The sequence below is a fragment of the Pipistrellus kuhlii genome, unplaced genomic scaffold (assembly GCF_014108245.1).
Source record: "Pipistrellus kuhlii isolate mPipKuh1 unplaced genomic scaffold, mPipKuh1.p scaffold_m20_p_2, whole genome shotgun sequence".
Classification (NCBI taxonomy): Eukaryota; Metazoa; Chordata; class Mammalia; order Chiroptera; family Vespertilionidae; genus Pipistrellus; species Pipistrellus kuhlii.
Genome location: NW_023425515.1, coordinates 940,669 through 957,535, shown reverse-complemented (window position 1 = coordinate 957,535; position 16,867 = coordinate 940,669). Strand labels below are relative to the sequence as shown.

The following is a 16,867-nucleotide window of genomic DNA, read 5'->3' as shown; positions in this document are numbered from 1 at the left end:
CCGGGTTCCATCCGGTAAAGGGCACAGGCCGGGGGTGCAGGCTCAAACCCAGGCAGGGCCGTTCTGGAGGCAGCCAATCAACGATTCTCTCTCACCACTGATGTTTCCATCTCTCTCTCCCTCTCCCTTCCTCTCTGAAGTCAATAAAAGGATTTTCTAAATTGTCTGTCAGGAGACACAGGAAGAACATGTTCAGTTGATGCCTCCAAACCCCCCTCAGGACAAGTGTCTAAGAGATGCCCTGGAAAACCACTCTGCTCTCCCCTCTGTAACACTAACTTTTCTGAATAGGATGGTCTAAAGCATAGTAATACATAAACACATATAATTTTATTTATAAAATATACGTTATAACTTATTTACATAAATGCATGCACACATATACTTAGTTGGTAATATGTACTTTTAGACATACGTAATTATATGTAATTTTATAAACCACTGCTTTTAATTATCCTCATTTTCAAAAATACATAAAAATAACAAGGCCCAGAATTAATTAAAAAAGCACACACTATTATTAACAGCTTACATTTTCTTCCAACAAGCCAACTACTCAGAGTAGTAAAATGAGTTTAGTTTTACTTATTTTCCTTGCTACACTTTTGTGGAACTTACAAAAGGGTTACCTCCTCAAAAAACCCTTAGTATGTGTGGTCTTATATTTCAGAGTACCAGTTCCCCTCCAAATGCTGCCCCATGCCTTTTTCACTTTCACCCCAATCTCAGGTTACCTCCAGTTCCTGGGCCCCACTCATCCCTCTAGACATCTTTCTCATCAAAAGAAGTGCTTCAAGCGTTTACTTGAGACTAATTACTACTATTCCGATCTCTTTTGCTCCACCCTAACTTCTCATTCAGTATCTAGACCAGCAGCAAGCTGCCAGGGTCACTTCCAGTGTGACATTACCACACAACTCACTATCCAAACACCGTCCCCCCTTCCTTACACAGCTCACCTGCCCGCTCTACCCCAGCACCGCCATCCTTCTAGAGACGTCATAACAACTGCTGACTCACCTACTCACAGGGTCTCACTAAGTCCCTTCCATTTGAACCGCCTCTGGCTTTCCACTCTCCTCCATGCCCAGTGCCATCACCTGGTCAGGGTACATGCCTGGCGTTCCGGACTCGTAGCAGGTGTGCAGGAGGCAGCCAATTACTGTTTCTCCCCTCCCCTTCCCTCCCTTCCTCCCTCTTTTCTCTCTCTCTCTCTCAATTAAAAACATTTTAAAAATTAAAAAGCCATTTCATGATAGAAAATATAGAATTCACATACAAAAATGTATCATTAAAATGATCTCAAAAACGGGGGGAAATGTGCAAGACAAAAAGAAAACGTGGCATAGGTTATGGCACATTCACGTGATAAAATATTTTGTAATCCTTTACTTCTTATGGTAATTGTATTACATGAAGGGAAAAGTAAAATACCAGGAAGAGCTCAAAATCTTCCCCAAAGCACAGTTCCTAGAGTAGAATACTAGCACAGAAAAACCCTGGAAGAAAATATATAGTCATTAATGATAAATGTCTTAGGCCAGTGGTCGGCAAACTTATTAGTCAACAGAGCCAAATATCAACAGTACAACGATTGAAATTTCTTTTGAGAGCCAAGTTTTTTAAACTTAAACTTCATCTAACACCACTTCTTCAAAATAGACTCGCCCAGGCTGTGGTATTTTGTGGAAGAGCCACACTCAAGGGGCCAAAGAGCCGCATGTGGCTTGCGAGCCGCAGTTTGCTGACCACTGTCTTAGGCTAATAAAAACCTGAGTGATTTTTAATTTTCTTCCTTTTATTCTTCAGTGCAGCACAACTTTTATAAGTAAGCAGGAGGAAAATGATCCAAGAAACTCAGCCTCCATCCTATATAATAGCTAATATGCTAATTAGACCGAACAGCCAGACAACCTTCATGATGAAGCCAGGGCTGCAAGGGCTGGCTGGGGTGGCCAGAGCTGTAAGAGCTGAGTCCCTTGCATGATTTTTCACACAACGAGCTTCTATCTATAATAATAAAAGCGTAATATGCTAATTAGACCAGACAGCCAAACGACCTTCCGGACATCATTCTGGACGTCCTTCTGGACAAAGCTACAGCAGCGGGGGATGAAGCAGAGGTGATTAGGGGCAATGAGGCAGGCAGGCAGGCAGAGTGGTTAGGGGAGATCAGGAAGGCAGGTGAGTGGTTAGGGACAATGAGGCAGGCAGGCAGAGGGGTTAGGGGTGATCAGGCAGGCAGGTAGGAAAGTGGTTAGGAGTCAGCAGTCCTGGATTGTGAGAGGAATGTATGACTGCCAGCTTAGGCCCAATCTTCTGGGGAGTGGGCCTAAGCTGTCAGTCGGACATTCCCGAGGGCTCCCAGGCTGCCAGAGGGATGTCTGACTGCCAGTTTAGGCCTAAGACCCTGGGGGGCAGGCCTAAGCTGGTAGGTAGACACCCCTGAGGAGTCCTGGACTTTGAGAGGGCACATGCCGGGCTGAGGGGACACCCCTCCCTCACCTCCAGGGTGCATGATTTTTCATTCACTGGGCCTCTAATGTTAACATAAAAGTCATCATGGAATCTAGCTAAAGGCCACAACCATGAGGACAACCTCTCAGTACAGCCCATTTTAAAACTCCATTATAGGGTAAATCTCATGATAAACTACTAAAGACCTTGTTTAAAAGTCACTTAATTTATTGCTAGGTCACTATCCCAAAAAAGCATTTAATGTTGCCTAACCCAGTTGCTATTCAAGGTCCTAACCCATCAGGCTCATGAGCCTGCCCGCATTTAACCTCCTGGCTCCACAACTTACTGCGTGGCTTCAAGCAAAGTTCTGAAACTCCTAGGTGACTGAGAGTCTCAGCTACAGAGAGGGCAGTTCCAGAAAACTCTGTGTTATCAATGGCACAGCACTCATACGGCATGTAAATCACTGCACAGTGCGTGCTCACACATTCACCTCTGTACACTGTAACATTACACAGTCATCGCCCCACCTCACCTCCTGCTACACATTTCCCCCATCTACACTACAGGCACTTGCTCCTCAGCCCTGCCATAGCATTCCAATGCCTTTCCTGCAGCCCTAACCCCACTGCCTGGAGCTGCAGGTCTGACTATAGACACGGCAGCGTGTGTCCCAGACAGTGGGAAACCCTGTTCCTCTCACCCTGCAGGGCAGCCAGCTTCCTCTGCTACAGCCCATTCTCATCAGAGAGAGAACACCATCATCAAACCAACTCACCTCCTAAAGCATGGCTTTTGGTTGCTTTGTTGAAACAAATTAATTAAAAAATTTAAATACTTAAGATGACATATTAATATTAAGCAGTTAAGTCATACCTGCAATCTAATAATGGAAAAAAATAAATTTGCCATGGTTTAGCTCTACTAGTATAACTCATTTCAACACAAAAGGCATAAAATCTAGTACATTTGCTACAGAGAATCATCATTATATGAGCTAAAAACATTATAAATAATTATCAACAAGAAACCAAAGGATTCAATACCATTTTATGACAAACATTCCATGACTGGGTAAGAGTTGCATTTTTATTCTTTAGCTTGTTCCTCTTTGGGAAAAGGAGAAAAGGGGTTAAAATTGTTTGGGAAACTATTTTCCACAAAAGGTTGTTTTTAAATAAATCACTAACAAAGATTTACCTATGTAAGTTTTGGTTGCCATAAAGAAAGGTCTAAGGCATTCACTGTGTTAATATGTATACACTGTGGCCTTAGCCGGTTTGGCTCAGTGGATTCAGTGTCAGCCTGCGGACTGAAGGGCCCAGGTTCGATTTACGTCAAGGGCACATGCCTCAGTTGTAGGCTCAATTCCTGGTCCAGGTTAGGCCATTTGGGAGGCAACCAAACAATGTGTATCTCCCACTACCTTCCACTCTTTGTAAAAATCAATGGGAAAATATCCAAAGGTAAGGATTAACAACAAGATAGATTAGAATAGACAGATTAAACAATTAGATAAATAGATAGAGCCATGTCTCCAAATCCACTTTGTATACTTTTTTTAAACATTTATTTTTATTTATTTTTTTATATATTTTTATTGATTTCAGAGAGGAAGGGAGAAGGGGAGAGAAATAGAAACATCAATTATTACAGATTGATCGGCTGTGTCCTATTGGGGATCGAGCCTGCAACGCAGGCATGGGGCCTTGACCAGAATTGAACCGGGGACCCGTCAGTCCGCAGGCCAACACTGAGCTAAACCGGCCAGGGTCACTTTGTATACTTTTTAAAAATGAAGATAAATAAATAGACGAACAAACAAACAGTGTGATGAGAAAATTCAGGGAGTTGGGTTGCAATTCGCTTTAAGGTATCATCAGCTAGCTTTACTGACTCAATCAAGAGCAAATTTCCTAGTGCCAATGCCCACAAAAGACAGATCCCACTACTAATTTCAAACGCTTATATTCTCTAGTCACTTTTGGATGAGGGGGGGGAATTGAGCATTTTAACAATTTACCCCCAAATTTCCTTTTGCTATCCAAAGTCAATTTTAATTTCATTCCTCCTTTTTCATATTAAGCAGAACACCCACCCCACTGTTCATGTCTAATAGAGTTGAATTATATAACATTGAATTTAGAACTAAGAAATCTTCAATTTCATTTCATTCAAATCAATCCTTTAGCAGATGTGGAAAGTGAGAAATCATGTATGTGCCTTACTTTTGACTAATCTGAAAGTAAAGTAAACATTGAAAAAACCTGATTATCAAACCAATTGCTACTGTAATTGAGCACTCAAACTCCATTTCTTCACAGAAATATGTGCAAAGATATATGTATAACAAGAACATACGTATACTTCCTTATAAATGAGAAAAATGTCCGGAAAGTAACTGCAAACCTTCAGTAGCAGTGTCTGTAGTTGGGGCACTGAGCTAAGAAGGTGGTGGTTTAGAAGTGGGGACAGAGTGGAAAGAGAGACAACCACAAGTATCTCTGTATACACTTCAGGAAGTGCCATCATTTACGCCTACCGACACTGAAGACAGTATTAAATAACTGCACATACACAAAATCCTAAAAGGCAGATGTTGTCATGACATGATGAAGAGTTTTGAATTCATCAGTCATTTCAACAAATATTTGCTAAGTACTGAAGTCATAAGTGTAAGATTTACTGTCACCGTGCCTGCCACCAGGGAACTAACTCATAGTCCAACTTGAGAAACAGACAAAAATCCCAGTGTTATGACTGCAGACTTTGCTGACAGAGATATAGCCAGGGGAACAAATTTAGATTTAAGGAGCGGGGAACATCAGAAATGGCCTTCCCAACAACCTGACAAGTGAGGCTGCAGTCACAGTCTTTCTATTTGTAAGGTTTAAGTTCCCAATTCTTTTAATTTCTAGATCTACATAGAGAGGTGGTGAGAGAATTCAAAACTTCTGAGAAAGTAATAGATGGATAGATGGGCGAGGATCTGGAAGTACCAAGGATCATCAACCAAAACAATGAAAAACTAAAGGAACAGTGAATAAATGTCTCCAAATAATTAAGCCAAATCTCACAAAAATAAAATGAATTGACTTGCTCCCTGTACTTAAAGATTAGACTAAAACCAAGAATAAGTAAATATTACAGGAAAACAGGTAGAGAATGAATAAAAGAAGGCATCCAATGAAGTTGTTTCATGCATGGTACGCAGGCAACCAAGCCCTCCCCCTCTTCCCTCCACCACATCCCATCACTGCATATTCCTGCAAAGTCTGGGACCCATAGCATCTGCCTGGCTATGACTCCAACACTAAGCAGGAAGTAGGGTTCAATTTTTTACTCTGATCCCACCACCCCTATGTCCTGACCTTTGCCCAAAGGATACTATTTTAAAATCTGTCCATTCCATCCTATCTAATAGAGAATATGCTAAATGACCCTCACACCATCACAAAAATGATGGTGCCCACAGCCAATAAAGAGGGGATATGCTAATTGACCCTCATATCATCACAAATATGATGGAGCTCACAGCCAATAAGGATGGAATATGCTAATTGAATGCTCCACCCTCAAAGATGGCAATGCTCCACCCACAAAATGGCGCACCCAGTCCCCTTAGCCCCGCTGGGGCACACCTGCCTCCAGAGTCCCCCAGTCCTCTCAGCCCCCCAGCTGCCCAGGACCTGCCCGAAGTGCAGGGAAGCCTCGGATTCGGCTGCCCAGTGGCCCAGGGCTGCCCGAGGCTTGCGCTGCCAGCAGTGGCAGCAGCAGAAATGTGATGGGGCACTGCCTTCCCCTGGTCACCGGATCACCTCCTGCCCCTAAGGGCTCCTGGACTGTGAGAAGGCGCAGGCTGAACTGAGAGACACCCCCCTCCATGCATGAAGCCTCTAGTTTAATATAATCAGGGAGACAGCTAGAATTTTAGAAGAAAATCATCTCCTCCACTGAAACTATATTTTTGTTCTGGGGATAATTCCCCAACATGGTGGAGGGTCCTGAAGTCCAAACAAAGCTTGGCAGTACTGCTAAAATGTGAAGGTAAAGATTAAAGAGCTGGAATCTTGGGAGACAGGACAACAGAGAGATAGGAGCTGGGCAGAAGGGGTCACCATAACTTTACATCAGGGACCCAAAAGGACCAAAACGCACATGGACAGGGTGAGACCACCCAAAGCTTATCAAAGTGACTTCTATGAGGTTCAGAGCAGAACGGAAGTGACAGAGAATGAACAGGCCTGGGGGGATGTGGTGTTCCTGTCCAGTCACAGTGGAAAATTCTCACTAACAGCATATGAAGGTTAATTTATTTTTTAAAAGCAGTTTGTTTATTTCAAAAAGGAAGGTAGAGGGAAAGAGAGATAGAAACATCAACTATAAGATGTTTCTATTGGGGATTGAGCCCCCAACCAAGGCAAGTGCCCTTGCCCAGAATCAAACCCAAGACCCTAATTTAGTCCACAGGCTGACATTCTACCCACTGAGCCAAACCAGCTAGGGCTAAAGGTTAATTTAATGTGTCAATTTGACTGGGCCTTCGGTGCCAAGACAACTGGCCAACAAGTATTATTCTGGGTTGTCTGTGAAGGTGTTTCTGTGAGAATTACATTTGAATAGTACACTGATTGCCCTCCCCAATGTGGTGGGCCTCACCAAGTCAGCTGAGGATCTGAATAGAACAAAACTTCCACAACTCCGCCACTCTGTGTTAAGTTGAAATATAGATCTTTTTTCCTGCTTTTGAACTCAAACTAAAATATCAGCTCTTGCTGAATCTTAAGGTGGACAGCTTTCACACTAGAATTTACACCATCAGCTTTCCTGAGTTTTCAACTTGCCAAGTGAAGATTTTGGGACTTCTCAGCCTCCATAATCATGTGAGCCAACTCTTTAAAATACACCATGTATCTCCTATTGCAGTGGTCGGCAAACCGCGGCTCTGGAGCCACAAGCGGCTCTTTGGCCCCTTGAGTGTGGCTCTTCCACAAAATACCACGGCCTGAAGAAGTTTAAGTTTAAAAAATGTGGCTCTCAAAAAAAATTACAATCGTTGTACTGTTGATATTTGGCTCTGTGGACTGATGAGCTTGCCGAGCACAGGCCTACGGCACCTGTTTCTCTGGAGAATCCTGACAAACACATCCCTTCACATTGTTTTCCCTCCTTCAAGACTAAGGACCAACCCCTGGAGTACAGCCTACTCCAGACCAATACTAACAATGTTTAAAGCCAAACACAGACAAAATCCAGAGGCCCAGTGTGGAAGCCATGTCCCACCACGTTAAAATGGCTAGGAGTCACTCTGACTTTTCCATAAATCTTGCAAAATAAAGCAAAAAACTCAAACCTATATAAATTCAAGGTAATCAATCAGTCTTCTAGAACAAACATTAACACTCTAAAAAAGAAGAAAACAAGACATTCAAATCCTAAAACTGTAACCAAGCAAAAGAAACAGAAAAATGTGATCCACAGTCAAGGAGTCAACAGAACACCAACCCCAGGACAGATCAGATGTTTGATTTAGCAAAGACTTTAAAGCAGCTATTTGATACAAAGAATAAGAAAAAAATATGTTCAAAATCTATAAGGAACATAAGCTCTTTAATGTATGAGCAAAGTGTCTTAACAGAAAAACAAATTATTTAAAAAAGCTCAAAAGAAATTCTGAAAGTAAAAAACTATCTAAATGAAAATTTAACAGATGGATTTAAGAGCATATACTAAAGATGGTAGAAAAAAATAAGAAAACGTAAAAACGGGTCAGTAGAAATTATCAATCTAAAAGAGACAGTAAGACTGAAGGAAAATGAAGAAACTCTTAAAGAACAGAACAATATCAAATGTTCTAACACGTAAAAGAAATCAGAAGACAGTGAGAAAGAGGGACATAAATATTTAAAGAAGACATGGTTGAAAACCTCTCAAATTATAACCACACCCAGGAATATCATAGGAAAACAGCTTAAAACCAAAGATGAAAGGAAAATCTTGAAAGTAGCTAGAGAGAGAGAAAAGGTACTATAATTCTCCCTCAGTATCATCAGGGGATTGCTTCAAGAATCCTGTGGATACCAAACTTCAGATGCTTACTTCCGTTATATAAAATGGCATAGAACAGCCGGGACTGGTTTGGCTCAGTGGATAGAGCGTCGGCCTGCGGACTGAAAGGTCCCGGTTCGATTCCGGGCAAGGGCATGTACCGTGGTTGCGGGCACATCCCCAGTAGGGGGTGTGCAAGAGGCAGCTGATCGATGACTCTCTCTCATTGATGTTTCTAACTCTCTATCCCTCTCTTTTTCTCTCTGTAAAAAATCAATAAAATATATTTTTTTTAAAAATGGCATAGAACAATATGCCATAGAACCGTCAGCCCCTGCATTCATGAATTCCCAACCTCAGATCAAAAATACCGTTTTCAATCCAAGTTGACTGAATCAGAAAATTTGAATCCCACAGATAGGGAAAGTTGACTACACTAAATGGCCAGATTATGATGATCTCTGAACACGTAATGATCTGGCCATTCAGTGTATATCCTATATAACACTATATAATAAAAGGCTAATATGTAAATTTTTCCCTTGACCAGCAGGCAGGCAGGCCGGCTAACTGCCCATGTCCCCTCCCCCATACAAATTCATGCAATAATTCATACACACGCACGCACGCACGCACGCACGCGCACACACACACACACTGCTATGTGGCCAGATTATTATGAGTTCAGAGATCATAAAAATCTGATCACTCAGTGTACCGGTATATAGAAAACAAAACAGCAATTATCACTGACATCTCATCAGAAACAATGAAGGCCAGAAAACAATCGATCTGGAATTCCATGGCCAGTGAAAATAATCTTCAAACACAAAGGTAAAATGAAGGCATTTGCAAGGTTTTTTTTTATCTGAGATAGTTCTTCGCTAACAAACCTACACTAAAAAAATGCTAAAGAATGTTCTTCAGACTGAGAGGAAATGATACTGATGGAAATGATTTCTATACAAAGGAATGGAGAGTACCAGAAATGGTAAATGAGTAGGTAAACTGTCACAAATTAGTATTTTTCTCATAATTTAAATATTGTTGATTGTTTAAAACAAAAGTTAATTGTAAGCTGGAGTTTAAAATGTGCTTAAAGCAAAAATAATAAAATCGCAAGCTATAGTTTATAATGTATAATATAACATACTGTATGTAGGAGTAAAAACCATGGAAACACTTGCACAAAGTGGGAGGCAGGTATGCCTACTGTGTTTATAGTTATTACATTTGGAAAATGGAGAACAGAAAGTGGCAAGTGTCACTATTTGAAAACTAATATGTACTTCCTTCAAAATATAGAATCGTGGGGCCTTCTCTCTATTTCTCTCTCTCTCACCACTTTTCCCCTCTCCACTGCCCCCACAAGATCCAAAGGCCCTTCTTTGCCTCTGTAACTTGTTTTCTGAGCCCACGCAGTACAGCTGGCTTATTTTTTCTACCTCTAAATAAACTTTCTAAATAAACTTTAGCTTGTATTTTTTTTAAATTAAAAAAATACATAGAATACCTTCAAAATTCCTGTTAAGAGCTCATACACAGTAAATACAAACACACACACACACACACACACAAAAAAAAAAAAAAAAAAAAAAAAAGAAAACCAGCACAAGAGGAATATAGCAGAAAAACAAATTTCATACCCAGAAACTTAAAATAATTTGGAAAAAACTTAAAAATGTTTTTATGATGTTTAGAAAAATAAATGAAGAGTCTGTTTTTTAAAAGGTGACAAAAGTCAGGTTCAAGAAAGAACCAGGTATTAAGATCAATATACACACATACATTTCTGTTAATGACTTGCTCATGACTTCAAAAACTCTCCACTGGGCGAGGGGACAGTTTGCATATTAGCTTTTTATTGTATGAGCTAGTTTGGGTCAGTGGATACAGTGTCAGCCTGCGGGCTGAAGGGTCCTGGGTTCGATTCCGGTTGTGGGCTCGATCTCTAGGAGGGGTGTGCTGGAGGCAGTTGATCGGTTTTTTCTCTCATCTATGTTTCTATCTCTCTTCCACTCCCTTCCTCTCTCTGAAATCAATAAAAACATAAAAATATTCTTAGGTTGCTAAAATAAATTTTAATAATTTATACTACTTTCCTAGATTTACTCATCTATATAGATAAAAGCCTAGGCGACCACTGAGTGGCCAACCAGCCAACTGGCCAGGAGCTATGATGCTCACTAACTACCAGGGGGCAAGCCTCAGCTCAGGAACTGCCAGGAGACAGCAACTTGGCAGAGTGCTCTCTCACTCCGGGACCCCTCGGGATGTGGGACGGCCCGCTCTGTCCTGATCCCTGCAGGCCAGGCCGAGGGATCCCACCAGGGCACATGCACCAGCCTCTAGTTTTTAATAAATACTTGATAAAAATGTCCACTGTCAGCTTGAGCTAGCCCTAAAGAACGATAACCTCCATTATTTAGAGACGAGTAGATCACAAACCATCGTTATAAAGGGCATGTAAGGTGGCAACATTAGGGGAGATGCCTCCCATGTTGGGTCCCAAATTTGGATCACCAAAGCTAACACTGAAAATTTACAAAATATACTATGGAGTCTTACCGTAATTGAAAATATACTTATAGCTGAAAGTTGATATTTCAAAAGCAAATCATTCTCTCTCAAATAATTTACAAGGGTGTAAATTATAAAATATATCTTTCTTTCACACACACACACACACACACACACACAGACCAAATCCACATACTAATCTCTGGAGCCTGTAGGTGTTATTGTATCTGGGAAAAGGTTTTGCATTGTCATGTCCCACTTTGCAGATGTGACTATGGTGAAGCCAAGCTGAGGAGACTGTCCGGGGGGACCCACATACCTTCCCAAGTGCCCTTGAGAGAAAGGCAGGGGGACCTGACAGACAGAAGAAAGGCAATATGGCCGTGGGGGAGAGGTCCGAGTGGTGTGGCCGTAAGTCAGGGATGTCAGCAGCACAAGACACTAGAACAGGCCAGAACAGACCGTCCCTAGATCCTCCTGAGGAGGCCAGCCCCAGCCCTCGGACACGCGTGTGGAAAGGCGTGCTTATTAATTACGTCAGCTTCCCACCGAGAATAAGGAGTCTTACTGCTTTTTGGTGAGTTCCTTCAAACTTTAAAAAGACAACCATTCTAAAGCATATAGTTTAAAATCCCCTCCACTCTCATGCTCGGTGAAATCTAATACTGAGCTATCCAACATATGCAAGTTCAAGAAAAGTATGAAAGCTCAAGATTATTCTACTACAACCAACCAATATCAAAATCCAAACCTAGATGTCAATGACATGAGGGCACACACTGTCTTATTTTTCACTAACATTTGGTATGTTATTTGTCAATTTTATCAACCCTTCTACTCCCTGCAAAGCAATCATGTCAAACTCACGGCACAAGGGCCGCATGTGGCCCACAACTAATATTTTTGCACCCCGCCAATATAACGGTGTATAAGAAAAGTTTTAATAGAAGTTTTGTGACTTCATTTTTACAATATCCTGTTACACAGAATTATTAATAACGAACTACAATGTTCGCTAATGACTGATATTGAGCTGCATTCACTTCCCTTATGCACCCTGCGTGCAGGCGCACCATTTCTCTCCACGAATACCAGCAGCGAATATGTTAGCAGCCGACAGCCACATCATTAGTTTTGGATTGATTTGTTTGGTGTGCGCAACAGGCAATATTTCACTTTTGGAGACCAAGAAAAATAGATTTATTTAATTACACTTATTAATTTGTGCAGTAATTCAGAGTCTGGTAAGTTAATGTTCAAATGATTTTTAATTTTTATTTAAATGTTATTTTATGTTAACGGTGACTCATTTATTTCAGCCCTCTGTATTCAACACGTCTCTATAGAAATAAACCTACATTTCTAAGAAAACTGAAACTTTTTGTGTGGGACCCACATAAACTTAAACCTTGTTTACTTGGCCTGTGTTAGCCTTTGAGGTTGACATGCTTGCCACAGAGCCCAAAGGATGTACATTAGCATTACCGCTCCTGAAGCTTGATGGTGAGCCTGCAGGTCTCTATCCATAATATGGAACATGGTGGGCCCATAGCCCTCGGCAAAACTAAGGCAAACGTGCTGAAAGGGAGGGAGAGTCTGATACGGGCTGTGAAGTTTCCACCCGGAGAGCCCACTTGTTTGAACATCTATGCAGAGAGAGCCAGACTGCCGCCAACGTTACCAAATCCCCCTCCTCCTGCCTGGCTGGGCGGTTCAGTTGGTTAGAGCAGTGGTCGCCAACCGGTGGTCCGTGAGGTCTGGAAGGTTGGTGACCACTGGGCTGGAGCATCGTACCATACACCAAAGGCTGCGGTATAAATACCAGGATTCAGGGAGTGTAAAGGAATTGTATTTAAAATTGTTTCATGAACTAAACAGTACTCTGAAAATGTTAGGTGGTGGTGTAAGTCAAGTCTGTGCCAGGTTCTGTGCCATTTGCACAACAGTTCTAAAATGTTGAGAGCTATTATCCCCATTTAATAACTGTAAAGTAGAAATAGGGCGCAAGCCAAAACCGGTGTGGCTCAGTGGATAGAGCGTCAGCCTGCGGACTGAAAGGTCCCGGGTTCGATTCCGGTCAAGGGCATGTACCTTGGTTGCGAGCACATCCCCGGGGGGGGGGGGGGGGGGGTGTTGCAGGAGGCAGCTGATTGATGATTCTCTCTCATCGATGTTCCTAACTCTCCCTCTCTCTTCCTCTCTGTAAAAAAAAAAATCAATAATATATATATATATATGTATATATATATATACATATATATATATATTTATTTTTATTATTTTTTTTTTTTTAAAGAAATAGGGCACATACCTAGGTTGCAAGTTCTAACCTGGTAGGGCATGTAGGGGAGGCAACCAATCCATGTTTCTCTCTCCCTCCCTTCTTCTCTTTCTAAAATCAGTAAAAACGTATCCTCGGTAAGGATTTACACATACACAAACATGCGTCTTCCACTGAAGGACACTGCCTCTCTCATTGGCAGAGCTATGGAATTCAGTGCCTGGCACATAATTTGCATTCTCAGTTTCGTTCTTCCCTCTAAGGTTAAGGTTAAGGAAATGGGGCATACCTTAACCTTCAAAAGCTTCTCTCTCATCACTTGCCTACAAGGTCCGCAGCTGCACTAGCACCTGACAGGCTGGTCCCGCTGGGGTTAACAGAAAAAGGAAGTTACTTCTCCGGCACTCTCCGCCTCCCCTGACCTCCTCCTTCTTCTCAACTCGTACATCATATCCAGAGCCCGCCTTGTGATGACTGAAGGATTCATTCTTTAAAAGGAAGATGTCATGAATGCTGTCATAGTTTGTTCTAGGTCTTCTCTACTAGGTTGTAGTTACTAAAGGAAGGAGACTATGTAGTATTCAGCTTGCCCTGGCCAACAGCAGTTCCCACTAGGATGACACTGCCCATGTGTTTAACTGAAGTCATCAAGTTCATACATGGTATCTTACACACACTATGTAAAAACACACTAGTAAGTCATTTGGCAAGTTCCATTATCGGTAGCTATGCTGGACAGTTGACTTCTTCTAAATATCTGTTTGATTATGAAAGATAAAGAAGGCTAGCTTTCTAGTTCAGTTATTAAATGGGAATGACAGTGCTCACATTTAGGACTGTTGTGCAAAACCTGGCACAAACTTGACTTACCTATGTTTTCAGAGTACTTCTTAATTCATGGAACAATGTGAAACACTGAGAGCCTTTTACGTGCTCTGAATCCTAGGAAGCCAAAAAGGTATAATTTTGCACCTTTGCATGTGAGACACCTGCTGTGTAGACTACCTACAGCAGTGGCAGCCATACCACTGACAGCTTCTGGGAATCGCCCTCAAGGGCTTGTTAAAAATTCAGATGCTGAATCAAAGCCACCAGAACCTCCAGAGGCAGGGTCTGATCCTGCATTGTGAACGAGGGCCCAAGGCGATTTTGAGGGGCTTAGGCTAAGAATTCAGGGCCCAAGAGGCCCCGTGGTATTGAAGGAGGCCAGTTTACCCAGTGAGCTATGGGCTGCTCTCTGGGACAGGAACGTGTCTCTGAGTGACCAACTGAGGTAGTCACATGCACACACCCCACAATCTGGCCATCTACCTTTGAGGTAATGTTCGTGGAACCATGGAATTGCGGCTCCCAGTTACAGCAGCTTAGTTAGCTGTGACCCTAAAACCCTACCCGTGACAAATAGGACTAACTCCCTCTCACAACTGCATCAGCTGAGGACATTTCTAACGTGTTGATGATAACATTTTGGACCCTCAAGTTTATTAACAAGAACCTCCCAGAACACTCTTCTGTCAACATGATGCTACAGACTAGATTCTAAAATCGGAGAGAAGAGAATTACTTTAAAAAAATAATAACGCTTGGATTAATTTCATTCATTGATTCAACAAATAATCTACCCTAGCATCTGTCATTGGCAAGAATGTTGTTTCCAGGTGAATGCAGATTTACAGAAACCTTTCATTCCCAGCTGTACTATGCCTTTAACTCCCCTGAGCCTGGACAAATGACACAGAAAATAAGTACAAAGAATATAATACAACCTTGAAGGACCTACAAATGATTAAATCAAAATGTGGGCGTTTTCTTTATATATATCAGTAGACTGAAAACTTCCATTTCTCCCACCACTGCCCATCCCCCAAAAAGGGGGGGTTTCACTGGTATCTATCCCAAAGCAAAAAGGAAGTCAACAACCCTCCTATACTTCTTCCCAGAGAACAGGGATGCCTGGCACCGACTTCCTGCAGGAGCAGGAGGAGGGGGAGGAGCCGCGCTCCCAGAGGCAGGGCGGTCCTTTCCGATGCCATGCCAGGGGTCCTGGTGACAGTGTGCACACAAGCTAGAGAGTGACGAGGTTTTGCTAATACAATGGTCCAGCCTCGTCGGTGGCTTCGCTTCTCAGGTTTCAGTTAACCATTGTCAGCGCAGTCCAAAATATTAAATTAACAATTCCAGAAATAAACACGTTAAAGTGCACACTGATCTGAGTAGTGTGATAACATTTCACATTATATCATCGTACAGTACCATCAGGGATTAGGGGGCGAGACCACATTCACGTAACTTACTACAGTATATTGTCATCACTAACCTATTTTATTATTACCTAGTTATTGCTGTTCATCTGACTGTGCCTACTTTTAAATTAAACTTTCCCGGAGGTGTGTGCGGGCGTGGTACCACTTTAATTGCAGGCATCCGCTGGGGGTCTCGGAGCATACCCTCCGCAGAGAGGGTGGGAGGGACTATTGCACCAAGTCCATGTTCCCAAATCCCGGACGGAGTCCATTCTGACAGTGCTTGTTCCTAAGTACAAGATCCATCTGCTTGGATGCAAAACACCGCAGAGTAAAACTCTTTAACCTTCTAGATTTCTTTTAAAGAAAAAGCCATTGATTGTAGGTAAAATCTTAGTATTAAGAAACTTTATCCAAACCATATGCTAAGGTTTCCCAAGACGGAGGAAGCGGCATGGGTCCTGTGGGGCACGTGCTATGTCACAATGATCCCACAGGACAATGTTTCTCAGCCTTTATTTCATTATTCCTATCCCCAGGGAAAAAGCAATTTAAATTAATTGTTTCCTTAACAGGAGAAATTAAATATTAAGGAATATTTTGTCAAGTAGGACTGACATATGGAGGGCCACAAACCACTGTAGTGTGTGTGTATGTGTTCATTTTCCTGTGCCAAAGAACAGTTTTTGCCCCCTGCAGAGTGACAGCATCCCGAAGAAAAATGCATGTATAGAACCTATAAACGGCATAATTCACATCACTCAGACCTTTTCCAAGACTTTTGGATATGCGAAGTCTAGGATTAGACCCAAACTCTGCACTTCTTAAACTTTCCAGAGGGCTCTAATGGACACTGGCCATGGCCCATAATGCTTTGACAAACTTCACTTCACACTCAAGCCTAGTAATGGGATGACCACAACATAGAATCCAGATGAGAACTATTTAAATGAAATGAAACATTGTCACTTCCAGGGCATTAACACAGGAGAGACGTGTTAGAAGGCAAAACAGAACATCTTGAGCTGCAATTACGGAGTATCTAAAACTGTCTATGTCTTGTTTCTCCTGCACAAAGGAAATCAGGGCATTACTAGAGAAATACTTGAGGGTTTTTTTTTCCAGGTTTGTTAATATGCTGAGATATTTTATGGATTTAACATAAGGCTGAGAAGGTTTATGTCACTTCACAAAGTACATATTCAAAGTGTTTAGGTGTGGTGCATTATATCTCTTTCCCCACCCCCAACTCTGTACTTACGAATCCTTCCAATATTACCAATCCACAGTTTAACTGAATTTGACAGATTATATT

General features: G+C 41.9%; 1 protein-coding gene across 8 annotated transcripts in view; it reads right to left on the bottom strand.

Moving 5' to 3' along the window:
* DYRK1A (dual specificity tyrosine phosphorylation regulated kinase 1A) overlaps nucleotides 1-16,867 on the bottom strand; it is a 125,733-nt gene that overhangs the window by 82,254 nt on the left and 26,612 nt on the right. Inside the window, exon 1 of one of the 8 annotated variants that reach the window (XM_045585231.1) lies at nucleotides 6,057-6,075. The exons of the other annotated variants lie outside the window; for them this stretch is intronic. The gene's annotated coding sequence lies outside the window, so the exon portion shown is untranslated. Of the gene's footprint in view, nucleotides 1-6,056; nucleotides 6,076-16,867 lie in introns of those variants that run through there. 8 annotated transcript variants of the gene reach the window in all.